Source organism: Gambusia affinis, linkage group LG11, assembly GCF_019740435.1.
Source record: "Gambusia affinis linkage group LG11, SWU_Gaff_1.0, whole genome shotgun sequence".
Taxonomy (NCBI): Eukaryota; Metazoa; Chordata; class Actinopteri; order Cyprinodontiformes; family Poeciliidae; genus Gambusia; species Gambusia affinis.
In genome coordinates, this window is record NC_057878.1 from 28492331 (window position 1) to 28520158 (window position 27828).

At 40.5% G+C, this 27828-nt stretch overlaps 1 long non-coding RNA gene across 2 annotated transcripts; it reads left to right on the forward strand.

Annotated features, from left to right (window-relative positions):
• Positions 1-3890: 3890 nt before the first annotated feature.
• Positions 3891-8883, forward strand: LOC122840208. 2 transcript variants are annotated; one of them, XR_006372184.1, is made up of 4 exons: positions 3891-3995; positions 4272-4448; positions 7873-8020; positions 8107-8883. It is a non-coding gene; the product is annotated as an uncharacterized LOC122840208 (long non-coding RNA). The 2 variants fall into 2 exon arrangements; XR_006372185.1 differs by having other exon boundaries at positions 7873-7997; positions 8107-8875.
• The last annotated feature ends 18945 nt before the right edge of the window (positions 8884-27828 follow it).

Below are 27828 nucleotides of genomic sequence, written 5' to 3' on the forward strand. Positions count from 1 at the left end.
TCCCAGGGTCAATGGGTCGATCCTTGTTTGTTTCCATTATCTGCTCCGTATACAAACCCAGCAAACGCCTCTCCAATCAGCCTGCTGATTACCTTCCAAGGTAATAGTCCACATGTGTAACTGTACCGTCATGTTGTTTACAGGAGGATTCAAACAAACCAAAGGACTTGTTGCTGAGTCCAGCAAATTGAGTAAAGGGTGAAGGACGGATCCTGACTCTGGTTTGGTTTATTTGTTTCCTCTTCCAGCACAAAATGCACACATGACTCATCAGGATGTGATTTTTTTTATTACTATTACTCTGTGGTCCACTGGTGTGTTTGGTTGTGCCAAAGCACACATGAGTCCGGCCAGAATCAGGCGGTCATCGTTTTTATTGAAGGATTTAAAATGCCAAAAGGAAGGGCAAAGAAAGGAGGCATTATACAGCTCCAGTGATGGAACTTTAGAAGAAGCCCTTTGAGTTATCCTGTCGAGGTCACGGCCTTTATCTGTCACCAACACACCGCCACACAGATGTTGTGCTTTGAAAACTTTGTAAAGTTTTGTGCAGCGTAATCAGATGCAGATTATCTCCTTACAAAAAGACTAATAAGTCAAAACCTTGATAACAAAAGCAGACTTTTACTGTGTTTTCCCCAAACTATAAGCAAATTTCAGCACAGTCGCATGATTAGTACACAGTGAAGGTGTGAGAGAGTCCGGCTGAAGTCAATCCATCTATCTGATCTACAGACTGGCTGCATAAAAGAGGAGCAGAAAGAAAAGCTGCAGCCAGCATCAGTTTACATCCAAACTGCCTCAGAAGATCTGCTGAAGATAAGAAGGGTTTTGGACTTTCAAGAAGGTAGGCCAAGTTTTACAGGAACATGCCACCTGTCTGGAGCAAAAGCAACAAAGAATGAAAGAATGAAAACCCAAGAGATCACCCTGATCCAGTGAACTTCTACAACCCAGATCTGTGGATTTTCCAGCCCGACTAAACAGAGTCACACGGCTAAAGCACTAACCTGACCGTCTGTTTTCCCTTCCTGGAATAGATGAGAAGAACAGGAATCTATAAAATAGTTACTGGTTCACACCATGAGGTTCCAACTCCAACTTTTGTTGCATCTTTTCTCATTGAGGACCAAACTGACTGGCGACAAAACTGATCATTCATCCATTGTCTTTACCTACTTGTCCTTGAAGCTCACATGAGTCTGGTACCAATGGTCATTGGTCAAAAGCCGGGGTAAGCACTGGACTGGTTGCTAGGACAACACAGGACATTTTTTCTAAAGGCTCCCACATACTCAGACAAACTGTACACGTTGTGCGGACTCTGCGCACACTGTCCTCAGACGGTTGAGATTTCGTAACCCATCGTACCTCCTGATTGTCTACAATTTTTTTGTGACAAATTCCTTCATTTCCCACAATCCAAATGGAAACTACCAAGTGTGATAAGTGAGTTGAGCAACAAGTTGTGCTGACTCTCCACCTTATCGGCTTGGTGTCACATACAAAAAAGTTCAATGTGATATAAAAATTTACCGTTGAGCACACGTATCTGACGGATGTCTGCATTGAGTCTTTCTGGAGGATGACTTGACCTTTGAGGAGTGAAGTACTCCAGAGCATGTGGGGGACTTAACATTCATGTTTTTTGGACTTTGTGCCCTCAAAGAACCTGTGCTTGTATGTTGAGAACATTCAAACTCCACGCAGAAAGACCTCAGGGTAGGATTTGAACCCAAAACCTTCTTGCTATAGGGCAGCAATGCTACCAACTGCTCCACTCTACAGCCCAAGACTGAACATTGGATACGGATTTTTACAATAACGTAGTCAGCATTGCTTTACTGGCCCATATGAATCCAGGTCAGATTACTTTTGGGAATTTTAACATCTTCTGCTCCTATAAATTTATTTGCTTATTTGTTTATTTAAAGATCTCCATTATTCTCTACCACTGTAGAGGCTATTCGTGGCAGGGTCTAAATAAGAAGGAATAAGAATCTGAACTGTTAGAGATGCGGACTCACTTAGATTCAGCAGCTCCTATAAAGAACTGCTGCATATCGAAAAGTCAAGATTCTGACTTGAATTTGGGTTAATATTGGGGAGAGATGACAGTTTCAGCAGATCCCACATTTGTTTCTGGATGGCTGCAGTTTGTGATTGCCTCGGGAGGAGCGTGGCAGGACAGATATTTTCAGACCCATAAAGTCTGCAGCCTGCAGGTCCATGGAATAATCCTCCGTCCCCAAAGGCCTCGCTACCTCCTGCTCAATAACAGTCTGTCTCCTGCCTTAAAAATAGCTGGACGCTGGAACTCTCATTATAACCATCCAACCGTCCATCTCGGCAGTGGAAAACGTCCGGCAGAGGGGAGGGAAACAGGGTTTGTTTATGAATGAGGCACTAGTAGTTTTAACAAATGGCTTCAGGATTTTACACATCCAAGAAGTGATTGGTGTAGGATGCTGGGACTCTGAGGAGGTAAAGACCTCACTGAAAAATACTCATCTGTGAAGAAGAGGATTCATCCACCTGCAGAGAGCCAGAGCAGAGAACTTTTTATCATGCCTGCTTCAACAATCTTCTGTAGTTTCCTGTATGGATTCTCTGTTGCTTCATCCACTCATTGATTCTGCAGGAATCAGAACCAAACCAGAGTTCAGGTCAAGAAATCCTGACCAAGCCAGGTTGTGGTTGGGATTGTGCTAAACCTTCAGTGTGTAAACACTTTGCGTCTGTTATTCCTATTTAATTTCTGTTACATTTCATATTTAACAATAAATATGCTGATGATAGCGTTATCCATCCATAACATCTCACATGAACTGAGATTGTTAACTCCTACATAAGTTTCTTAAAGGGACAAAGTCTGGATGACTGTTAATTTCCTGCTGAGCTCACACTAGAATTATGGTTGATATGGAGTTTGCCTTTCTACTGTCACGACCTGCATGCTCAGATAGCTGCCAAGTTGACAACACACACTTCTCCTACAGCAGTAGTTGCTGCAAAGTCTGTGACTTCATGCAGTATACTAGAAACTTTGTCCCAATCAGTGCAATAAAATGATTTTCAGTACATTGTTTTACGAGTCAAACTGGAATGTATGTGATTGAATCTGAATCATTGATTATCATTGATTTCTGCACATGAACTCAGTTGGCTTGTCTTGTAGAGTGCCTTGAGATAACATTTGTTGTGAAATTATTGTTTTGTTGTATAAACTAACTGGACTGATGCATCTCTGAAGCTGCTCAGGCTGGAAAAAGACAAAATATAAGCAAAAAAAAAAAAAATAAATAAAATACATGAGAACTAATCAGAAAGTCGTTGAGTAAAGTAAGCACATGAGAACCCAGTCATAATGATGTCTCTCACAAGCTTGGAGAGCAGCACAGATATTAATTGGTAGCTAATCAGGTACAGAAACTTGTAACTCATGATGAAATGTAATTTAGTTATTGTAAGAATGGATGACAAAGTACATTTAAAAGCTTATAATTTTTTAAAATAATTACTTAATTTAATTATTTACATTAATTCATCTACATAGCTAAATAAATAAAAAAGTTCAGCGAGATATTAAGCTCCATTTTACCAGCTTCTTCTTAGTGCAGTCACAGCTGCTAAGCGACAAGCGGGAATAAAGACCGCCCATTTCCGGAAGGAAGCAATCCCTAAATTTGGACACCCAATATTTAGGGCACTACTTCAGGCGTATTCATGTCTATGACTTCAGGCATATGTGTGTAATAAAATAGACATGTCTGAAATCGTCATTTCCTCTATTTTGAACGTACCTTGGACTTCGTATGACCTATATTTTTTCTGTAATACAATTGGACGAACAGGTGTCTGTCAATAAAAGTTGACCAATCAGGAAAGACTAAGGTTTGACGGGGCGGGACCTTGATTAAGTCCGATAGGGGCAGAGCGATACGTGAAGAAACGGAAAGGAAGAATGGCGGCGCTTCGTTAAAGATGTTCATAGTGTGAGTTTTAGTTTTTTAACAGTAAATTGTTTTAATGTTCGGACCTCTGATGTCATGTGTTGTAAATTAGATTCATAAAATTGTTTAGTGTTGTCACTTGCGTTTAATGGAGCCTGTAGATTGTTAGGAAGGCGATGCCCACGCTTCCTATTTTGTTAGCTTCAATGTCCTCATAGGCAAGCAGTTTCGGAAAGCATCATATGGGAGTTTGTGTTACATGTCTTTTTGCAATTTGTTTTGTAAACTTATTTGGGATTTATGTATAATCTAATTTAGGGCTTTGAAGAGTCACTCAAGCTGTAGCAACGGAAGCGCTCAGGAAGCTGTCTCTGCTAACCTTGAGGCCCAAGTTCATTGGGCAGAGAACCACAACCAGAACCTTAAAGCTCACCTACCTGGACATAAGGGTTTGAAACTGACTGGATATCACGGATGAGATCTCCTGAGGCAACTGTGAGTACAATTATACATCAAAATCCCTCCAATGAGTTCCAGCCATGTAATAGACTACCACAAACTAAAATTTCAGGGTATTTCAGTCCTGCTAATAAACAATGAAATATACCAGTATATGTTTTTTCTTTTGGGTAATAACTGTTACTCTCATGTCTTAAAGGTTCAGATGTGGTTGATTCAGGTGCAAACCAGTAACATTAAGGCCTATGGCTCATAATGGGAGTTAGCTGATGTAGAGCAGCTACACTAATTCAGTCAGACATTTTTTTTTTTCTAATTTGAGGTTATACTTTTAGGTTTTGGTTGAACCATATATTGTGTAGGTAGCTAATAATTTAGCTCTTGTGCATAAGATCTAGCTGTGGTTTCTTTGGAAGAACAAATTAAAGTTGGCTCCTCTAGCATTATTAGTAGTTGCTATTCTCAGGTTCAAATAAATGTGCAATTTAAAAAATTTACAAATTTTGTATATTTGTCCATAAAAACACATTATTTAGAAGAATATGGATAATCTGCAAGACAACTGGAAGGTAAACACTTCATTGAGTTTGTTCTGTCAGTAATTGTTCTAGAGCAGGGTTCTGCCACCTTTACAATTCAGTGAACCATTTTTGTCCTCTGTCCAGTTAACTAAAACTCAGTTAGAGCCACAAATGTTACCTGACCTTTTGAAAGAAGACACAGTTTTTGATTAGTAACCTAGGAAATGTCAAGTTTAAGGAAGAACATGTTTGTTTTTCTTTATTTTAAAACAAATGAAAACAATATTTTCAACAAAACCGGGTTTTAAAAAATATTGCAGGTAATTTTAGTATCTTTTAGTATAATTACCATTGTTGTGGTAATTCAATGTAATTTCTATAAAAAGACATTTAAGCTGCTAAAACCTGCACTTGTCTATATTTATAGTTAAAAACATTAGTTGGGTCTTTATCTTTGTTTAGCCATAATTATTAAGAACCATTGTGGAAGGTCCAAGGAGCAAGGACCTGTGATAAACCTCCTTTGTGCTCCCATGATGCAACAGTCTGTCACTGAAGGAGTTGTGTTCATTAGCTTGATTATACTTCCTTAGATTGTTACTGCTGTTATAAATATCAGTTTTACTCTTGCTAAACACAAAGCTTCATCTTTCTTCATCTGTTGCAGAATTTGTTGGTCAAATTAATTTAAAATTTGATATATTAAAAACTAAGGAAGCTTTCTGTAGGTAAGTTCTTTTGGAAAAAGGTTCAGGGTGTAAGCTGGATGAAATGTTATCTATTACAGTAAAATCAAAGCAGAGAAATGCAGTAGAGTGTGTAGAGACGAGGAATTGCGCAGAGATTTGGCGTTTTGAGGCCTTTTTCACAGGGAGCTCTGCTGATTCTCAGCAGCTGTGCGTGATCTCAGACACTCTGCTTCAGAAGCTGCAGCCAAGCTTGTGTGTAAATCTGTGTATTCAGGTGCGCCGCGTGAAGTCATCTCACACAAAGAGGCCAAACTAAAGATTTTCAGGGAAGCTGGAGTTTCCAGGCCAAAACCTTTTATTCTTCCACCACTCACCCTTTTATTGTCTCAGCTACACTTTCTTCCGCTGCACCAGCTCTTGTTTGAACTCTTCCAGTTTTGACTTTTCGTCCCTCACCCACACACCTCTTTTTGTGCGTCATTAATGGGGATTTGTTTCCAGCTTTAACAGTCATCCCTGTCCTGCAGCCGAGTGAAATAAGACCGCCACGTGGCATGTAGCCAACATCAAGCTCTGTTTGGAGTCCTGTCTGTTGCGCTGTGGGATTCTGATCGGATTCTCTTCTTTTTTCAGAAACACGCCTAAACAGTTCTGCTGGTTTACCAGCAGCTAGCTTTCTATCGCTTAAATCTTGGCTGAATATTCCAAATGTCAAGATTTTGGAAGTTCAAAACATGACTTGTCTGCACTGTTCATTTATGTTGGAAAAAGATGCCACAACAAAAAGAGGCCACCAATCTCATGATGTAACATGAACCAAAGTGTGTTAAGTATTTGTGCCATAATTTACTATTTACACACTGTTACAGAAATCTTGTAATCAGAAATACTGGAAAAGTGAAATATCTGTGTTACTAAATTTGTCTGAATAGTAAGTGAATCAGTAATACTCAGAAATGGGCTGTATTTTGTCAGACATGTAGGATCGCTTCTCTGTGCCAGAATAGTCGTATTGGTTCTAAAAGGCACAGTTTTCATGCCTGTCTTAGCCAAATGGCACTGCACTGGGGCAGTTACCATACATGGAGGGGGTACATCTCTTCAGAGACCACCAGACTCCACTTTGTTTTAGTTTCACTGCAGAAACCAGATTTTGTCAACAAAAACATAATCTAATGGGAAAAGGGAGAGCTTGGACTTTCAACTTTTCTTCAGCGGAGGAAACGTGGGTCGGGTTTGTGGAAAAGAGAATATGAAACAAATCAGAATGTTTTTACTCCTGAGATACATTTTATGCATCAATGACTCGTCTTTTCTCAGTGTCTGAGCCAAATGAACGACAGATTGCGTGTATATAATGCAACTTCTTTCCATCGAATATCTTACTTAGCCAGAAATGTCTTTTTCAGGCCTGTTTTTCTGAAAGCTCCCAAAAATATTATAATGTTTTTGAATTAGAGGTCCAATTGGTACTCCACCACTCTGAGCTACAGGCAGACAGAGATCAACAGAGCTTTTAAATCCCTGCTCAGGACGTCGGTCTGTCAAGTGTTAAAGTAATTTCTCTTCCTTCAATTATATCCTTGTATAAAATCACATACAAGATGAAAACTTTGCCATAAATGTGTCCTCCTTGGTGCTATTGTGTTGCCCATTGATGTCTGAGTTGGGATTGAATATTTGGAATGAATATTTTTGTAAGAAAGCAAAAATATTCCCTTAAACTCATTTCTATGTCCATTGTGGGAATTTAGTAATTGAAGACTACACAGCAATGATATCACAATCTAGCAGAAGAACATTATGTGAACATGGGCGTGTTGCATAAGTGTCTTTGTGCAGGAAACAGCTGAAATCACAAAAGAAAATCTCCAGGTAATTCAGCCAAAGAACAGGAGCTGAAAATGACTCTGTGGGATGTTTTTATTACTGAGTTTCTGTTACTTTAACCTCTTTCACTGAGGTAAACAAGTCCCAAAAGGACGGCGTCGGTGTGAGTCCAAGGGTGTTCTCAGTGATGGAAGGACGATTGTCCTGCTTTGGTTCTGTAGCACTAGCACATGAAAACATTTTGTCATTTTAAATTGGCATTATTACAATTAGATGATTAATGTTGTAAAAAGAGGCAGAAAGCTTGCGTAACTATTTGCACTCTAGTTCAACTTTCATCATGCTGGGATGGTCAGGATATAATGCATCTAATTATCTTGTAATTACATCTATCTTGTAATTACACCTTTTTTTCTGCAGGTTTAGTAATATAATCTGCCTGCTGGATACCAGATGAGACCACAGTCCACCTGGAGCTTCGGTCCAAGTTCTTCTGTATTCCAGCCACATGTTGAATCCTCATAAACATGTTGCAAACTCCACCAGTAGGCGAGAATGTCCTTAAAATGTCTGGAAAAATTGGATGACAACAGTTTATCTGCCCATCAGGAAAGTTGGACATCCGCTCCAACCTGAAGTCTTTGTCTTCCACAGCTTCACTCCTACGACTGCAGCTGCGGAGAATCAGGCAGGAGGTCATGAACGAGACTCTGTTGGACGACTGTGAGCCAGCGTGGAAACAAACTCCTCATCCATAAACCAAAACAAAACGAAAGAGATCATTGAGGAGTAAGCCGAAGAGTAAGTCCTGGAAGGAAAGCTGGAGATGAACGGAAGATCTGTGTTTCATGGAAATAAACCTCTGACGCTTTCTGAACTCGCTTTCGGTCCACTATAATCTATGTATAGTTCATAAATTAATTTCATTACTTGTTTTGGGGCTACAACTGACTTACTTTGGTAAACAACCATTGAATTGATTTATTGTATAGAAAGAATTTCCAAAGTATTTGTACATTATTAGAATTACATTAAAATATGCAAATAGACAATTCCATTCAGAGCTCAACCGGCTCCGCCATCTTGCTGCTACGCTCTCCTACCATGTTGCGTGTAACGCCCTCTGTCTTTCGTTCCCCAAACCGGTGGAAACAGGCGTCACCTCTCAACAAAACACCAACTTTTGAAGTCACCCAAACTGAAGTGATTAAAGAATGAAAGTTCTTTTGGTGGAAGCAAACTAATGTTGTCGTTGTTCTTGGGATCTGCTTGTTCTTTGATATAGTGATGGAAATAAGGCTGGATTTTCAATCACCAATAGATGCTGGTCTAGAGTAAGTGGAGGAAAAATAACAAAATCTGCCGATGTTCAAGAAAGAAGAGTGAAATCTGCAGATTTTCATTCTTGAAACAAATGACTGCATTAGTGTGATTCTGCAAACAAGTGTGCAGTTTAAAGAGCGACCCCTGACCTTACTGAGCCGCCTCAGCTGCTGACTGACAGCAAATGTTGCTCCAACAAGAGAGCTGTCAGCTGGAACAATGGGAAGGATTCAATACCTCCATCATGACTATTAATCAACACGGGGTGTGAAGAAAGATGGATGTTCCCAGTCAGCTAGGTCCAAACAAACTGAAAATAGAAACTTTTCAGCAGAAGCAGCAAAAACCAGAACTTTTGACTTAATTATACCACTGAATGTTCAATGTATGATCAGTAAGCGGGTTACGCCGAGGTCACCCTGATGCACACGGATATCCCTGCACAGACTTGCGGTGTGGAAACTTGCCGCCACTGAGGCTCCCTGGCACCGACCTCGGCATTCTTCTCCTGACCGTCACTGTTGGATTCCTCTGGACGCTGCCCTTAAACCGTACACCACCACCATCCTTCTCTGCCAGTTTACGAACTTCAGATTCCTGCATGGTTTCCACCCTGTAGTCTTGAGTTACGACGCAGTCCGTCCACTCTGCCAGCATCTCTAGTATGCATACCAGTGATGCCTTTATATTCCCATTGTCTGGAGGATACACCTGTAAACATAGGCATGTTTTATTAGGGGAGTTAAGTTCCAGCTGGTGTAAGGACATACCAGTGTTGCTTCTATCAGCACATCTCTTCTTACTGATGAAATTTCAAAAACAAAATCTTTTGGGCTGCTGCCAGACACAAGTCATATGTGTCACTGTGAAGAAAGTCTGGCTGCTGGACACATCTATTAAACACGGACAGTATCCAAAACAAACACTTCCACTGCTGACATGGAGTTATGTGCTGTGTGTCTGTCCGCGGTTAAGTGCCAACCTGACAAACGACTCAAACCTTCCCAACGTCAAAGCTAAACCTAGGATTCTCTTTTTGTTTTTTTCTTTTAGCTCCCTCGCCGCACGGCCCATTGCTAACATCAGATTACAGATTTTAGAGTCTGTACAGTTTCCCTGTTTTGTTTTTCTCATCAGACATCTCTGTAAAATCTGGACGAAGTGAGATTTATCCGGATACACCTCAATAATTCTATTCTAAAAAACAATCAAGATTTTAATACAGAAATGTGGTGCCTGCTGAGAGGCTCATCCACAGTATCTGCTCCCAGTACTTGTCTGGGCTCCTTTTGCATGAATTACAGCATCGAAGCAGCTGGTCGGGTGTTAATAACACCACTGAGCAACAGACCAGTTCTTTTTCTCCTTAGCCCAGGAAAAATGCTTCTGATGTAGTCTGTGGTCCAGTAGTGCCTTGAAACAAGGAATGTGACAATTGTGGCGAACGTCCTGGATACGTCTATATGCTGTGACCCTTGAAACTTTGAATCCAGCTGCAAAGAAACAGAGGGTGTTTACCCACCTGGTAGTCCGGTAGATTCCGTTTAATTGCTGACCAAAATTGCAACGTTTTTTCCATTTTCATCTGCTGCGGTTCTTTCACGCTGCACTTTCAAACCAACCAAGTCCTTTGAGCAACTTGTTATCCCCACCCCCTCTTTGTGGTGGCGCTGCACCAAGAACCACTGAAGGTTCTTGGTGCAGAAGACACTTCTGAAAAAGACACTAAGCTTATCTGCCTTTCTTCACAAAATGTAAACAAAAATGAGTGGTTTTGGATCTTAGTGGTTGAAGGATTTCTCTTATGTCTTTGGTTAAAGACCATGAGCAATTTCAAATTTTTGGGTGCATTTTAAACCAAACAACTCCAATACTGGTGGATCCCAAGGATAGTCAAACACAAGCTCAGCTGTTGCTTATGCAGTCCTATGTATTGAGGGATCTTAGGTTGTACATCAATTATTATATATCCGTTTGTGCTGTCCTTGCAGCACAAACAGATGGCACAACACGAGAGAGCAAACTTCTTGGGCCAAGAAAAACAGCGGTTCATTTAGATATTAAGGTGCTAGAATTCTCAACGGAAGTGACCATATTTACAAGGGAACACAGGCGATTTGAGAATGGAGTATGAAAGGCCATCTATGTTCAACATAAAACCGTGAACAGGATTTTGCCTTTCTAAAGCCTTCTCTGGAGCTTTGACTCGTCTCCACAGCTGGGTCTTCAGCAATTCACACCTTGAGATATGTGTAATCATAAACAATGGATGGCATCATTATGGACATGTTTGGATTGTCATGTAACTACAACCCAAAAGATTGAGGTGAAGGGAAAGTAAGGCCAGTGACTTGTGTCCTAATTGCCCCATTGGGTGATTGTGGTTCACTGGGTATACGTCTTGCAGTCAGAAGGTTGTGGGTAGATTCTAACTCCCCCATCCACATTTCCACCCCTTGTCCAGGTAAAGTGTCTTCACTTTACCTATCGATCTGTATTGGTATGTATGTGCGTAGTAGGGAGTGCGGTTTATTAATTTTACCATTAGTAGGATTGTTCTCACTAAAACCTCTAAGACTGTTACTTCCAGTCATGTTCAGACCTGAATAAACCTTTTGGATGAGAGGGAAACAACTTACAGAAGCAAGAGAAGTCCAGTTGCCTTCTGCATAAGCACTTAAAAAGTCATAATATATTCTCTGCATTCCTTCCTGTAAACCAAACATTTGGCATTGCTCAGGCAAGGGACAAGTTATATGGAAACTAATTTAATTTCTTCTGAAGAATCTAAAAGTTGATGTGAGGAAAGAGAAATGGGCCAAATCTCTGCTGGACCACCCGCCAACATGGAGACTTTCACAATGACGCGACATGCACTGTCTCAAACCTCCGCCAGGCACCACATCAGTGATGAGTTGAAGACACAACACCCATGCAGTAATTCTTCCGAGTACTTCCAAAACCTATTAATTTGTCTCTGATAGAAGAGTGGAGATGGCCTGAAGTGAAATGATGTTGCACTGCTGACACGTATCTGTTCTTATCCAGACAGGCAGGGGCATGCTTCTTCAGTGTCTGACTCTTCCAAACTCAAGCCTTAGTTCCAGAAATTCAACCAGAACAAGCAGGGGCCACATGGCGAAGCCTCAAGCTTAGTAAGAGTGTCAGACAACACAATGTTTTGATCCGTCTGAGTTTTAAACCTCAGGAACGGCAATGCAACATTCCCAGTGTCACATTTCTGCTCATCCAGTAATCCACCTGACCTCCTGTCTTCATTTTCAGCAGGAAACCAAAATAAAATCAGTAACACGTTGAGAATGATGGAAGGCAATGGAGTTCTTATGGGGATGTCTTTATTCTGGCATTTATGTGCCAAGATTTATCAAAGAGTCCTGCTCCTTTGGTCAAGGGACAGTCTGCAAACCACACAGTCTCCAAAACTACAAGTCAGAGATAAATGGGACCAATAGTGCACCAAAGTTTTCAACCCCCACCTTCGGCCAATAAGACAATCTTCTTTGGTAGTTGGAATAGGATCATGTTTAGTGTTAGTAAATGATTTGCTTAGTGGTAGTTTTTTTTTTTTTTTTTTACCAATTCATGAAGATTATTTCAGGGATCCAGAGTTCGGGGTGGGTCTTGAACCAGTCTATGCTAGAAGTTACAAATCTTTATTTCTCTGTTCTTTTCTTATCTCTTTTTTAATCTTTCAGCTGTTGTGCAGCTGATTAATTCATTTTAGAGGTTGTGTATTAATGTTTGGCTGCATTTGATAAATATGAGTTTATTATGACAGTAATTCATTTAGGAAATAGTTTTGTTTGAGTAACAAAATCTTTGCATTTTGTGGTGTTCAAAAAACTCTGAATGTCCAAGTCCTGGTCTTGGAAGAACCGGCCTTGACAAAATGTAAGCTGCAGCCAGTTCAACTCAACCTTTGAGTGTGTAGCTTTTATTTATTCAGGCACGTAGATGGTAACAATTTTACGCTCTTGGAAATGTTTGAAATGACCCACATAAATAAAGAGAAACTCTTTTTGTATGCAAGTGAAAATTTGCTAAAGTTGCCAGAGGACATACTGAGGGGTTCATAGCAGGAATCTGTTGTGTTGTAGAGTTAATTAAAATCAAGTTGATCGGCTGACCAGGATATTCACGTTAGGTTTTATTTTCTCTCTTCACTGCAGCTCTACCTGGTCTTTCTTAATGGGAATCACTGCTGCAAATAGCTCCACATTCTCTCTCTATAGCCTTGAGTCCTGTGTTTAACTCCATCTTTCTCTTAGCGCAGTACTTCTCAAATAGTGAAGCGCGTCCCCCCTCAGGGGGGCGTGGTGAAGTGTCAGGAGGGGTGGGGGTGCGAGAAGCAGGACTGTCTTCATTCATGCTTAACTGATAAACAAGCCTCCAGTCACTAGGTGGCAGCAGTGTTCAAACTAATCAACAGGCTACATCAACCAGCAAGCAGAAGTAGCAACTCTGCCCTGCTGTAAATGGAGCAGGGAGAAAAAAAACTGCTGGAAGGATACATGCGCAGATGTTTTGAGATATAGGTACTGTCATAGAGGAGAGATGGAGAAGTCTGACAGTGAAAAGAGAAGCAGCAGCAGAGGTCAGTAAAGCAAGTAAGACAGAGTTGTGGCCAGGCTAAGAAATTTGTGTTTTCAAATACAAGAATCCAATTATAATACTACGAGAACCTAGTTGTATTAGCAGAATAGTTTAAATATTGGCAGAGGAAAGATGCAATATTACCGGAAGAAAGTCGTTAAATTAAAAAGCTTCGATAGAATGACCTGCTCAGTAGGTCTGGTACTTTCTTTGAAATATAAAGTTAAAACAATCGTTTCAAAGTTCTGGGGTTGAAAATTTGCTTCTGATGTGCTAAAACATTTAGTTTTTACTCACTTGTTGAAGTGCTACCAACTATAACCTTACAGGACCCTCAGTATTCCACAATACGTGAAACACTTTCAGACAAAGCGAGTAGATTCCTTCCTGAGGTTTTTGTACTGCTGGATACGGAGAAAGGGGACAATAAACACAGCGGAACGCCAAACAGCACCGTTCATTTAACTACTGTTTGAAAGTACTGCAGTGAATACTTTCAAGGCATTAATTACAGAGTTGTTATATAAAGTGTATACATGTAATTGTGCATATCCATGTAGTGTAATTTTTAATTAGGGCCTTTACACTCTGTTTTGGATTCCTTTAACATGACCAACTGAGTATTTAGTGAAAGAGTTATTGCATCTCCAGCCTCATTATCATCATTAAAATGGAGCGCTAATGATCTGGTCTCGTGAGTGCAGCACAGAGGCACACCTACGCGGCACAGAGCCCGGGGCGCTCTGCAGAAACACGCTCCCAACCGGCTCCATCTCATGTGTGAACAGCACTTTGGCTCCCCTCTGTTTGGGCTTGTGTCAGTTAAAGTCCTGAGCAGAACTGGTTCGAACATGATCTCATCAGGCAGGAGAAACGACACACAGGAGGGACAGGAGGCTGGGAGGAGCACCAACTTGATATTTTAGAGATTAAGGATTGGGAAGCAAATCAGTGTGATTGTGAAGGAAGGAAGGAAGGAAGGAAGGAAGGAAGGAAGGAAGGAAGGAAGGAAGGAAGGAAGGAAGGAAGGAAGGGATGTCAGTGGGTAAGGAGGAAATTCTCTTAGGAAAGAAGGTCATAAACTTCATAAAGAGGTGGTAGCTTTTAGGTAGATCACACTAAGCTTTAGTTAGATTAGTTGGTGCTAATTAAGATTTTCTTGCTTCCTGATCATGAAATTTAACCCCAATTTTATACAACCCCAAACTCGACCCTCAGCCACTGAAACCAGGGGTCTAGGTCTAATAAGCCTTTAACCTCACTGAGCCAACATAAAATCCAATAGTCCAAAAAACTATTTCCTACCACATTCATTACCTTGGGAAGTTTCTTCAGCCTGTTTTAAATATGAGATCAAACAATAGTGATTCTAAAGCCATGGGAAAAGTAGCTCTCCAAAAATCCAGCATTAACATAAAGCAGGGATCTGAGACTGAGATCTGCCGTGTTGAAGCTAATTCATTCAAGCGTTTTAGGATCGGACTTGTAAAAAACCGATGCACCACGAAACTTGACATTACTCACTTTCACCTTTCTTTGTTTTATTTACTTGGACTTTATGTGGAAAGATTGTTCCCTCATAATTTCTGTATATGATTTAGAAGAGTAATTGTTGGGTTCCCAAGCACATTCAGGAAGCAGGCAACACAGTTTCATAGAGGGATTTAATGGAATACCCAAATAAAAGCATAGCCTACTCATAAAACTGTGGGTTCTACAAAGGAAGAAACAAACAAAGATGAAACACAAAAAACTGCCAGATATTAAGAGGTTACAGAAACATCTGACAAATGAAAAACCAGGGACATAAATGCAGAGGCAGGTGATTGTGGAGCAAGGAATAGATGAATCTAATCAGCTGAGTCTGTTGCAGGAGTCTGGGGAGCAAGATTGAAAAAAAGCTGAGGGAAAACTGCTTAACTGGCAAAGAATGATTACAGCCAGAAAACGTGCTAAGCGCAGTGGTCAAGGTGCCGAGGCGGTCCATCGTGTTTTTGTATTAATATGTTTAGTAGACAGGAAATGTAAAATTATTACTGGGTGTTCATATGTCACTGGAAGATGTCGCCAATAAACGGCCCTGCATAATGAGTTAAATCCGCTGCACTGCTCAGAGAGGCGCAACAAACGGGAGATTTAATTCAATGCTGCTAATGTGGCTTCATTAGCTCTTCAATTTCTGTCTACTGAGTTTTTAATAAGCGTCACAGAAACTGTTTTGGTTGCCCGGGCTTTAAGGGACCAGTTTTTCAGATCTCTGCACAGTCGCATGCATTAACTCTGACTAAGTGGACAAAGCATGTGATATGGTTTGGTTCTTCAAGTAACCAGGAAAATAATAGAATTCATAATAAAGTAATATAAAACCAGCGTGAAGCGTGACTATGAGGCTGAACCAGCGCTGGTTCGTTAACCACTAGCCGCAGTAGCCATGTTTGGGAACTTGATATTAACTTTAGCAAAATGTGGTAGTAAATGGTAACTTTGGCAGCAATGGCAGGCAGTGATGCACAAAGCAGTGATGGAGAGTGGTAATATATATAATGGTGTCATGTTAGCAACAGCAGTACCTAACGTTAGCATTAGCACTAGAAGTAACTACTGATATCTGGTAGAGAGGCAGGACAAGCATTAAATACAATGGTAGCTGTTAGTAGCATTAGCTATCAAGATGGCTAGCTAATGGTGTGTTTTCAAAATGTGGGGAGCTAGTCGTAGCGTCAGAACTTTAGTAATATGTTAGGTCACAACGACCTGTTGGCCAGTACAGTTTATTTTCCACTGGTGGGACCAATAAAGGATTATCTTATCCTACCTTACGCAAGTTGGTTACCATGGAAACTGAATATGGTGGGTGGATTGATGCTGCTGACCAGATAATCCCAAGGTTTCTCTGTCTGTCTTTAAAGAAACAGAAACCCAATTTTGTTGTTTCTGTTGTTTATTAATAATTTGAATAATTTGTCGACTCAATCATTGGGATATTTCATTTATAAGGCCACACTAAGACTTCTGTCTTCGTAATTATTGGCCTACATGAATAGAAAATCCACCAGAGGATATGGTCTTTACTTTCAGTGCGTACAATCTGAACTGAACTTGGAAAGAAATCTTTTCAGGTTTCTGCTCCATCTTCTGAGAACCAGTTTCAGAAAAACCTTAACCAGAAGGTGCTCTTGTTACCAAATGTTTGGAATTCTGCTGTTACTGATTCTGAGAAGAACTCATCTGTCTGTAAATGTTTTAACTGAGGAATCTTTTAACAAATGTATTTATGACTGTTAGCAACACACTGTTATCTGAGTCCATGTCTCCAACATGGCATGTTTGATTTTGGGGAGTGCTCAGGATAAAGCCTAGCTGCTTCTCACCCTGCATTTCATAGAAACTTAGTCATGATTCTGAAGGCTTGTTTAGGATATGTTGTTAATCTTCTGAGGACATTCATATTCTCTTGATGAATTTTCATATAAAAGTATTCTAAAAAGGAAGATTTAATGTCTTTTCCAGCCACCTGTGTTGGTATTTAGGATACCAACAGCTAGCAATGACTTGCCTAAAAGAAAGGTGGGAAGAAATCCCATCCAAACATGATGTAACACATCTAAATTAGAGCATGAAGCCAAGTGATACGGGGGTGGGCAAATGCACCATAAAGTACAATTATCACTTATCACTGTGGTTTGGTCTGCAAACTCCTGAGAAACAAATGCTTAACTTGTTTTTACCACCCACATGCTTACTTGGTCTGATATTATCAGCTTTACCAAGATTCTGCGCAAACAGTGGGTACGCTGGTGTTTTTATGGTGGTAGTGACATCACTGTGCTGGATGTGGTTAAAAAGCTGATTTTGCAGATTGGGTGTTAAAATCTTGTAGTTTGGTAGTACTGTTAGTTCTTTCACAGTACAGCAAAAAATTTTAATTTAAAATATCTTTACTCAACATGTTCTTGGTCTTTCTTGAGGTTTAGAGGTAATGTTCAGTTAATTGCTTTATGTAATGTTTTAATTTTTATGTAGCTTCACTACTGGGTAATGCATTGATAAGCTAGCAGATCCTGAAATAAGTGAAAATCAATGCCTTAAAGATATTGCTGTTTAAGAAAGTGGTAGCAGTTTAAAAACTACCACTGTCACTAAGTTACTAAATTCACGATGCTCATGGTTCCTTTTGTAAAAAGTGGTCAAACTGGAAACTTCAAAGCACTGACTTTAAATTACACTAAGTACCCTCATAATTAAACTATATAGCCTGAAGAGAAAAATAATTTAACTACATTACTTGAGAACAATAAGTGGCGCCTACTTTTTCTGTCCTGTTGAGAAATACTAACCAGAGCGGTCAACGGTTTTCTAAGACAATAGTGTTGCTGCGTTTCTAAGTACTTTAAACACATTTTCTGAAATGTAATCAACTGTTGACTAAATTTGAGGCCACTTTGAGTGACTGCCCAAACTAGCTCAATCATTGGAAGATTGGGAGAGATTCAGCGTCTGTGTGCCGTTTTCCTTTGGAGGTTTTGTCTCTGTATTTTAAGTCTTTAGTGGTGTATTTACGTTTTCTTCTGAGTCTTAATGCCAGTACATACTCAGCAAGAACAAATGTTAGTTCTGTCTGCAGCTGAAGCCCTGGATATGTAGTTCTAGCAGCTTGGTCTTCACCCTTCATTTCAGCAGAACTTTAACTTCTCTGACATCCACCATCTAGAAAGGATGAGAGCTTCCCAAAACTGCACTTGAGTTCTTGTCAAGTATGAAATGTCCTGGCCAGAGAGAACTCTGTTCTTGCAGCCTGGTAGAGAGAATATTTTTATTGTTCTTGCAGAATTGGCCATTAGTCTTTAGATCTTTAATTTTGATAGTCTGTCTTCTTCTGTGCACTGTGTTCTTTTTGCTCCCCTTTTCCATCAAACAACTCCTTCAGTCGCATTTTCATCTCATATTTTCTGTCCATCTTGTTTTTGCCGATGCTCTGATTAGTTATAGCCTCCTTTATCCCTGTGTTTTCCTGTCTTTGTGTTTTTGTCATTTCCCTCAGCTGTTCTATCTTAGTTGTCTGCTCCTCAGCAGCTGCTGTGCATCAACTATTTTTCCTCACCTGCCCGTTGTTGCAGTTATCACCGTCTCAGGTTGTAAACCTCCTGGTCCACACGTTGCTCTCATTGCCCTCTTGTTCCCTGTTGGTCTTTGGTTTCCTTCAGTGTTAACTGCAGCTCTGCCTGTAAGTTAATCTGTTTATTTTTTTTTTTTAAATTAAATCAGTCTTTAAACAATCCTTTCATGCCTCTTTGGAAGAGGATCTGTTTAGGTCTGTCCTGGCTAAGACAAATCTGTGCTAAAGCAGAAAAAGCTTTAAAATTACCAGTTGGCCATTGTTTAAAAACTCAATTCATGATTTTTCAGGTGTTATTTGTGGTCCCTGGTCACTTGGTGCGCCATGAACAGTGCGTGATGCGCAACTGACCCTCAGACAGAGGAAGTAGATTTATTTTAAATAAAGTGAAACCTTTAGCCTGATGCAAGTTGGAGATTGGGGGGCATAAAGTTGTGCAGCACTGGTTCCAACTCTATTTCTGCCTGAGCTCCACTAAACTCCTGCGCTCAGAGACTTTGGAAGGAATGAGAAAACGACACCTAGGAAAACATTCCTCACGGTGGACCCTGCTCATGCTCAGGCTGGATTCCCCGCGTGTCCCACGAAGCCCCGTATGAGCATATTAGCATTCTTCTGACACTGGGAAGGTAACAGGACCCGAGGGAATGCCTGGGGATTTGTAACCAGAGCTGGTAAACATTTATTTCCAGGCAAGCTGCTGCCAAAGAACGGTCAACATTTATCTCTTCAACTGTCAGGAAAGCTGACAGGCTGCAATGCTTCTCCTGTCCCCCCTGAGGAGGACGCAATGTGGGAATATCATTCAGATTTACAATAGTTTAAGTCCTGCAGGGTGACATTTATCTACTGTCATGATGCAGCTGGAAGTCAATTTTTTATTTTCTTAATGCAGCATCATGGTCATCACAAAGCCAACCTCCCCAACTGAACATATTTAGCTTTTGCTCGTTTCAGGTGTTGCATAGAAATTGATACTGTAAAAGAAAGTAATGGAGGAGCATATTCTCATTTAGAACCAAGAAAAGCAGTGAGAACTCACTTTACTCACTGCACAAATAAAGCACCTTCCACTTTGCCCAACAATCCACCACCTGGCAGGACCGTTGGCCAGTGAGTTTCAGTCTGAGCCTCAGATTGACTTTTCCAGAGAAACTTCTAGTCAGAAACTGCATTACCTTTGACCATATGATTGCATTGTTTAACATTTCAGGCATAAATTAACTTAATGTAAACCCAAATTCTTTAAAAAAAAAAATAAAATTCTCAAGGTTTTGGCGCTGGGATTAGTAATTTTTTCCACCATATTAAGTTTGAGTCCCTAAAGCCATTGTGGAGGAATTTAGCCTCACTCTGCTTTATTGAAGTGATTTAATTTAGACACATTGAATGATTTTCTCTCATGAACGGCTTCTTGAAGGACATGCCACAGCATCTCAACTGGATTCAATCTGGACTTTGATTAGGCCACCTTAAAATGTTTACTTTTTCTCTTTGAGGCGTTCAGAGTTGGGCTTGCTGGTGTTCTTTGGATCATTGTTCTGCTGCAGGATTTATAACAGGATGTACAAAAATGGTTTGATCTGCGTTAACAGAAATGATCTGTAAGGTCATAAATATGATTTTCATTTGAGAGATGTTGAATCCAAATTGGAAGAATTCTGTACTTTTTGGTTTTGATTATAAATGAACATTATGCAGGACATAACAACAAATAATGCTGCTAATTTTACATCAATAGCAGCACTTTTTTCTTTTTACCAGTAAATGAAGTAAAATAGTCATAATTAAGTTGATTTAAAGATCTACATCAGATCTCGTGTTTTATAGTTGTCTAGTAAAACTCAATACAAAATACAAAGAACTTTCTTCAGAACAAAGAAAACTTTATATTTTTCTCTGAAATCCTCTAAACTCAAGTTGACATGTTGAGCGTTTGCAAATTTAATCACATCGTGAACAGAATACAAAATAGCACCCAAATCAATATAAAATAATTGGAAGTGAACAACCATGAACGCTGAATCCAGCTCGTTGTGTAAATGCTTCATATTTTCTTTAAACACGTGGCCCAGCGTGGAATAACCCCAGAAGGGGATTTACTCCAAGATTCCTATGCAGTGAAGTTTGAGGGACGGCTTGTGCTTTGAGGGTCCGTGTTCTCAGGGGGCCCCACAAGTGACAACATCTCATCAATCACTCCCGCATGTTCTCTAAGTAAACTATTGACTCATAATCTGACTGGCCTTGTATTGCTGTCCCCTTTGTGCTGAAACATGTTTGTTTTTCTCTCTGAAGGCACTTTGTCATACCTGTTTGTAAAGTAACAGACACACCAGTAATGGGAGGCGGTCCCAGCTTTACTCAGCTGTACCATTGTCCCTCTAAGACCTGCCTTTAGTTCTCACTGCAGTGGAAATTAACTCAACAGCACTTCTCTGAAGCGTATTCAGTGTGGCTACCACAGCTGGGGTCAATTTTGCATGTCTGAGCAACAAAGGAAGGACACCGCCGCCCCAGGATTCCCGCCCAGTATCGTCTATGCAAACCGATGGGACGTGTTTCCATCGCCTGATGACCTCATGCCTCAGAGATGCCTGAGGTCATTGTGGGAGCTCCCGCAGGTTTCTGATCAGGACTTGCCAGGTTTCGATAAAGAAGCTTCCATCCCCACCCCGAGTCTCCATAGAGATGAAGCTGACTAACTAATAACTGTAGCCTGGCCTTTCTGTTTACACTGAGTTGGTTTACTTTCCAACTCTCACTTACTCAACACAAAGCTGTTTTAAGCTTGGTCTGAGTGCTGGTGATGCAGGCTGTTGGTTGGCCTGGTCACAGGCGAATCTATGGAGAAATCTACACTCAACCCTGAACAGACATTATGCAAGAAAGCATCCTGATGAGATGAAACACTTCAGCTGACTTCAGCTGGAGCTTTCTTTCAGGGATCTGAAATCCATTCCTAGAGAGCCAATGTCCAGCAACCTTTTAGATGTCCCTAGTTCAACTAACCTGACTGCCTCCCTACACAATTCTGCTTGATTGTAATCTCTTATTGGCCTCAATTTCTCTGGTAGAGCTTCAACTTCCAATTGTGTCATGAATTTTATTCTCTGAGCATCTTTATTTTTATTCTAGAAATAACTTCAGCAGACCAGAGTTTCTGTGAACAATGACGTCGATTTTCTGTGCTGTTTTAGAATTGCAGCCTGCCTGTGGTTGTAGTCTGGCAGCGGCAGAGCCCTAAAACCCGACCGGCTCAGTGACACCTCTGTTTTGTTCAAGAGTAGAACGTTTCTGAAACGAGATGATCAGAAGCATCCGGCCTCATGGACAATAAAGCAGCATTCCATCAGCACAGTCTGCATCGTTGTGATGTCAACTTGAACAACGAAGGGGAGAAGTAACTTTACCAGAACCAGAACCCTGTGGTCCTCCTTAACCAGTGGTCAGCACCATCAACTAGAAAGCTACTTCTGCTAACCCAAAAGCACTAATCAAAACCATTATATTCACTTACGTTAAAGCATTACACCAACATGATACTTGGTGGACGCTAAAGCGCTGAATTCAACCCTGTTGATACTCATCATGTGTCAGTGACGCATCATGTGTTTCAACATATATCACCTTCTGTAGGATCAAATTGGTCTTCACACACCCTCCTTTGCAATGTGCGCTTCAGCAAGTGATTCTTTGGATCAGACCTTTGTGATGTTTCCCTCCAGTCCAGTAGGGGTCTCTCTCTATTCACACCCAGGTCAAAGGCAATGACACCTTTCATTCAGGGCTTGGTTTCATAGCTGCTGAGTTTTACTAACTCTGTTACTGATTTTTCCTAATTGACCACGATAGGACTGCTGTCAAACAGCACACAGGTCATCAGCAGTTTGATATTCTAACATTAACAATTCATACGTTAATGTTTGCATGTATTTGTTTAATGAACACCCTTCGATTTTTGTTCATGTAAGTATATTCTCGTGTGTACCTCATTTGTTCGTTTGCTGTATACTCTACATTTACTCATAGTTTCTTGGGGAAAAAAAGAGAATGTGAGGAGAGGAAACAGAACTGCTGTGTAAACAAACTTCACCCATTTCAAAATAAGAGCATGAACATGTGTCTTAACCAAAACTCCAACACAAATGTCAAACGTTTTTCCACTGAAAGTTTACAAAACACACATGTACATTAGCACTTTAGAATTTGTCTGGGAAAATTAATTAAAGGACAACTATCCTCTAGTATTTACACATTAGAGGATTAGTGGAAGTGTTCCCAGCACTGCCCATTACTGACCAACATGGTGGAAACGTCTGGATGGCTACCTCCACTTAAACAGAGGTAGCCATTGAAATAAAGTTTATTTTTCTTTTAACACATCTTCACAAATACAAACGATTTGTATTTCTTCTATTTCTAATTTAGATAATTCCAGAAGTTTGTGTTTTTCTTTATTGTAAACTCTGTTGTGACTTCTTTAGTGAAGTATTTGAGTTTTCTCTCCTCTTCTTGATGAGTCATGAATTTTATTCTCCGAGCATCTTTATTTTTATTCTAGAAATAACTCATCTCAGCCACAAGTGAGGAGTTTAAAATAACAGCCAGGTTCTGCTCTGCAGGTGATGACACTTGTGGTTTACAGTGTGTCTTAAATTAGCCTCCACGTGGACCAACAGAGGGAGGAAAAAGATGGTTTATGTTCTGTGATTCTCAGCTTGACCACTTCTGTCTTGTCCGTGAAACAGATGAGAAAATATCTGAATGGTATTTTCAGGAGTTTTTAAATAGACACTCGTATTGCTGTGGTCATCACATTCTGCTAAATGCGTCTCATGTTGATCTGGAAAAATCATTTGAGTCACTCTTGCTTGCTGGTAATGTACCTTGCATTACGAATAACAGAACGATGAGCGTGAGGAATGGTGCAGATCAGCTATGGTACATTCACACTTTCCTTCGGGAAGAACCATCAGCAGCCAGATTTCAGATGCATCATCAGCGCCACATTAATGTGCTCTGTAATTATTCTGTTTTCTAGCAGACTCAAATTATAAAATCAAACTAACAACATTTTGTTGGAAATATATCAGTGTAAAAATGAAATGCCTTGCTGCTGAAATGTGCTATACGAATAAAATTTGATTTGATTTAAAACAAAACCCAAAGAAAAATCTACATTTCTTCACTGGCAAAACAAAATGTTTGGTCTACAGGCGCGGACACATGGGGTGTGCTGAAAAGTTGACTGAGCCTGCTGGAGACAAAGCATGTAAACAGTGAGACAAGGCCTCGCACTCTCAGAAAGGCTGTTGTTCCATCTTAGACAGGTTCTTGGCTCGCTCCGTGGCAATGACTGATTGGATTTTCTTTCTGGCATGGTTTTGCAGAGAAGCAGAACAATGTTGGGTGCTGCCAATTTGTCCCGGTATTCCATTACGCTACAACAGTGCTGGGATCAGATGTAAATACGAGCTGAGTCACTTGCCAAACAAATATTGCTGTTTTCTTGTACAAACTCAGTTGTGATGGATGGAAATCAGGTTTCAGGTTTTACACGTGAAACTTGCAGACAGAAGTTCGCCACCTTCATCACATTATTTCCTTGACCAGCTGATCTGTTTCTGCAAAGAGCAGAGTTTTTCCCAGTAATGTATTCATTTATTACAGGCAGAGGCCATACAACTCAATATTTAAGGATTGCAATGACCTTCTGAGACTTTTCTTCCTGTTCTCTTGTTTCTGTCATGATTCCCTGATTGCTCCTCTGGAGGTGGAAAAATCCACTGAGAAGTAATGGAAAGTCTAGATGTGGTTCATTCATGGAAACATTTTCCATTTACTTCACATCAACAGATGCTGGAAAGTCTAAATTTCTGCTTTTCTCATGTTAGGCTGACTCAGTTTCATGTTCCAGTCACAAACTTTGTGTTTTATTGGGATTGTATGTGACAGACCAACACAAAGTCAGATTTACCAAACGATAATAATTCTGAGAAGTGTGGCAGGGTGAACCTCCACCTCAGTTTTCTTTGGGTCTTCTGCAGCCTGACAGGTTTTCTCTGAGCATTGTCCTGGATTAACCCGGTTCCTACGTGGAAATAATCCATAATCTCTCCATGTCCAGATGATCAATGATCTTTGAACTGAGCTCTGGGAGACGTTCAACGCTTCAAAGCGAGCTGTTGGAAATGTCACTGTGCTGGTCTGCTTTGGATGCTTTGTCACATAAAATCTCAATGAAATACTTTGACTGGTCCAATTAAAAAGCGCTGTATATTTCACCACAGTTTACATCCAATTTCAGTAGCTGCGTCTCTCAAGCTGCATACATTGTTAAAGGTCTGTTTGATGTTTTTCCCTTGGCATTCTTGAACTGACTCACACATTAAACCATAGATTAGGTAGTTTTGATCATACATCACTGGCTGATTTGTAGATGAGCCACGGAAGAGGAAGAAACCTTTAAACTGTGACCCGATCTGATCACTGGATTTCTCTACTGCGGATCCATACTATTCGCAGCGGGTAGAAACCAGAACCATCTCTGAATACTTGAGACCCTATCAAACCTTTGTCTATTTTAATAATTCAAACACCAAATATACCTTAAAGCGCACAGTGGAAACCATCTTAACACTATGGCAGGAGAAAACATACACCGTATTCCTCAGCTCCACTCCTGGGAAATCGGCTCCAAGGTAAATAAATGCTGCTCCTGGATTGGCTACTTTGCAAACACCTGCTGATAGCTTGTCACCTGGCATTGTTAAGTTCTTTCTGCATTTTCTTGAGAATAGTTTAGATATTTTCTACAAAAAACATGCAAATACTGAACCGTGAATAAGTGACATCCATTGTACTATGAACTAAAAATTGGTACCTAAAATTAGTAGGTAATGGGATACGATACAGACTAAAGTGGAGAGACAATATTTCTGTTCTGTTCTAGTGTTACTGGCTTGTTCATTGAACAATTAAACAGAAAAATCACTGCTGCTTGTTCTGAAGAAAACTATTGTTATCCCTATTTAAAAAAAAAGCTTAATATTGTGTTTCTGAGTTAGGGTGACCCTAGAGATGGGTTATGAATTTGAACTCAGTCTTTGGCAACCTTAACTGTAATTATTTGTCTACTTATTCCAATCTTTAGATCGTTATCCTACCCCTGCTGGGTGAACCAATAATCCAACCCTGCTTAGTTTGAACAACCAAGGCTTGGTTAGCAAAATTACTGCTTGCAATTTTACTGTCTATTTTTATTATCAATATACAAACCTCAAACAATCAGTGTTTGTAATCTATAAACCTTTCAAAGTGAAACGTAAAAACATTTTCTTTGTGATGCGAGCTGCTTTTGTTTACAACTTGTTTCTGCAATAATGTGAATTTCCATAAAGAGGGACAATTAAGGGCCTCTTTTGTTCTGTTTTATTGTACTAGATGAAGTTTGGCTGTATAAGGTCATGTGCATGCTGTATAACCTGATTTCTGGCCCGGGTGCAGCCAGTCTGGTGCAGACCCCCATGCGTGTGAATCCTCCACCGTGAGTCCATTTAAGGGCATAAGGAGGGGGGTGCTGAGGACACGGCCCCAGCCGGTGGGAACCCCTGCTGGTCTGGGATGAGCAGGAGCTGTGCTGGGTAAAAAGGTCATCCGGGGACATGTTTTGGGAGAGCCTGGCCCGAGGCCAGAGCATGTTTTATAAGAGGAGCTGGCACAAAACCAAGACAACAGAGACGACAATGAGCGCGTAAGAGAGCCGGCGTGGTGCGCGGAGAGAACGGCTCCCGTTTTTTGGCTGTTCAGAGTAATTTCATCAGTTGGAGGGGTTGTCTCAGGTCAGTCAGTGATAAAATGAGGAGCTCTAACACTTGTCTGACAGCCTCGCGGGGGCTCTCGCGCTGCTTTTAACTCAGCAGACCATGAAATTCAACTCCAGGCTAGAAAATATATCACAAGACGCTCGCATCGCACACAGAACTTCATCAGAGCCGCTGGGATGGTAGGATATAGGAATCAGCATGTTTATGAATGAAAAACCTTCATCCTACATGTTTAATATGTACATTTAAAACCGTTAAAATAGAACAGAAATATTCCTTTTTGTTACACAGTAAGGAAATTCAGGTGTACCAGCAGTAAGATAAAGGAAGATGAAAGTATGCAGATTCACATGAAGTAAAGAAATATAAAAACAGCAGAATAAGGGATAATTTACATTAAAAAACTTAAAATAATTATACAGATTAAAAGAAATGTGCATTAAAAATATACTGTGTAAAGAAGTGAAAAAATTTAGCAAATAGCAGGGATATAAAGACTTACTAAGTTCTTGAGTCTTAACATATGCTGGGAGGAAGGATCTGTGATAACGCTCCTTTGTGCAGCCAGGATGCAGCAGTCTGCCAGTCAATGAGGTCTGCAGCTTCATATATGGGCTGGGAATTATTGTCTGTCAGTGATGTTGTTCTATCCAGAGTCTTTCTGTTTCCCAACTTCTACACTGGGTCAAAGGTCATCCTTGCACAAGCTGGCCTTCCTGAAAAGCTTTTACAAATGCTTCCTCTGAGAAGTGAAGAAGCTGCTTCTCCAGCTGACGCCTAAAAGATAGTGGTTGCTGCCACAGAGTCAAAGGAGGTCTTCAGGTGTGCTGCCTGCAGGTAGAGTCTACTCTGACTGTTCCTGTGAAGTACTGAGAGTCCAGTCCAGTTTATTCTTCAGATGGATATCCTGGTACTTGGAGCCAACTGTCTCATAGTCAGTTCTCTGGATGTTCACTAGAAATCCACCACCACCTGCCTGGTTTTCCCAGTGTTGATCAGGATAGGCTCCTCAATGTCTGAGTCCACTGTATGTATTCTTGTTATTTTTAGGGTGCATTCCCACCAGCCCTGTTTATTCTGCTTTAACTGAACTCCAATCTCTTAGCCTAGAAAGTCCAGTTTGTTTGGCGTGAATGCGTAATCAAACTCAGGTGCAAACGAAAAAAACTAACTCTGGTCTGCCTGCAAACCTTGGTCTTGGTTCAGTTGCAGTGAAATTTGGTTCGGTTCGACTACATATGTGAGTACCAAACGGTTCGGAGACCGCTCCAAAAGACTACAGAGCAAGACATTCTGGGCTTCAGAGCAAGGCATTCTGGGTAAATACAACCAAAACGAATGCATGTGTCTATACCGCTAGCAGGAGAACTGGCTTGTGGTCTCTGGCCAAAGACAAAAGAGAAATCCTCCAACCACTCAACTCTGACGCCTCTCCATTTTAGTTTTGTGAAGAAGGAAGTTGCACTCAGTGTCTTCTTCAGAGGTCTTTATGTC